Genomic DNA, 1,447 nt, shown 5'->3' with positions numbered 1-1,447 from the left:
ATAAAGTATTTGGGAGAATGGCATAATTTAATTAAGGAGAGAGATTCCCTCAGATGGCCAAACTTAGAAAGTTTTTTAACTATTCAGGCTCAATTTCTTTTAAGAAGCAATATAAAAGCATAACGGGATAAAATAGGTAAAAATCAGCAGAAAGCATTTTGACATTCATATTTTGAATCCTTGATGAGCTTAAAAATTGCTACCAAAGATTACCAGCCTGTGTTTAATTCTATCTTCTTAAAAGGGTTGTTGCCTGGACTAGATGTGTTAGTGAAAAGATATCATTTAAATTGGGGAAAATAAGCATCCATCTGAATTGAAACGTAATAGCTTATAAGTTAGCTCAAATTGAAGATAAGAAAAGTAGAAAATGAAGACTAAGGAGTGCCTGAGTCAGGTGATAGTCTTCTCAATCACCTGCCTCATCAGAGAGCTGGATAATGAATAAGTATGACAGAAGAATTGATGCCTTTGATTTGTGGTGTTGGAGAAAAGTACTGAATATTCCATAAACTGCCAAAAAACCAAACAGATACATCCTGGTAAAAGTGCAGCGAGAATGCTCCTTGGAGGTAAAGATGATGACGCTTCATCTTTCATTCTTTGGACATGTAGAGGCTATTTCTTGGAAAGGGACATCATGCTTGGAAAGATGGAGGGTCAGCGAAGGAGAGAAAGACATTCAACTTGACAAATGACATGGTAGCTTCAACAATGGGCTTTCCCATGTCAGAGGGCCAGGAGGCAAGGCCAAGGTTAAAGTTTTCAGTGTTACGGCAGAGCAGAAAATGCAAGATTCTGAACACTCAGCCAAAGTCTAGGGGTCAACAAAACTTTATTACATGTGGTCAATGAACATCAGCTAATTCTCAAACCATTCTGACCCCAAAGGGAAGCAAAGATTGGGTTTATGTGCAGAGAATGGGTGTGGAGGAGCTTACACAAAGTTCATTGTGGTTGGCAGTTGAAATTTCTTCACATTTGGGAGTCGCTATTATTTCTGACTTCTCATGGGGGTTCAGGGAACTCTGGTGGCCCAGTGGCAAGAAGCTGCAATCCCAAAGGCATGTGGTTTGAGGACACCAGTGGCTCCACAGGAGAAGGATAGGCAATCTATGGGCAATCTCTCATGCAATTTACTGCCTCTGAAATCCCATTGGAGGGTCAGCTATGAGTTGTACTGACTATTGTATGCAACAACAGCAACATGGGTATCCAGGACCCAGGCCAGGTACAGGATGTAGTCAGGAAGCGACAACCAAGCTGGATCAGCATATGCTATAGAACATAAAGCTTAGCAATACATGTTATTGCCAAAATTACTGAGTCACACATTTCTTTTTTAAAAATTTTATTTTATTAATTTTAAAGAACATTTACAGAGATTTTGGATTTCCATTCACTCATTGTTGCACTTTTCTCCCTGCCCACCCCTCCCCGCAAGTTC

The sequence above is a fragment of the Elephantulus edwardii genome, unplaced genomic scaffold (genome assembly GCF_000299155.1).
Source record: "Elephantulus edwardii isolate Elephantulus edwardi_28Jun2011 unplaced genomic scaffold, EleEdw1.0 scaffold00037, whole genome shotgun sequence".
NCBI classification, from domain to species: domain Eukaryota; kingdom Metazoa; phylum Chordata; class Mammalia; order Macroscelidea; family Macroscelididae; genus Elephantulus; species Elephantulus edwardii.
This window is presented reverse-complemented; position numbering follows the sequence as displayed.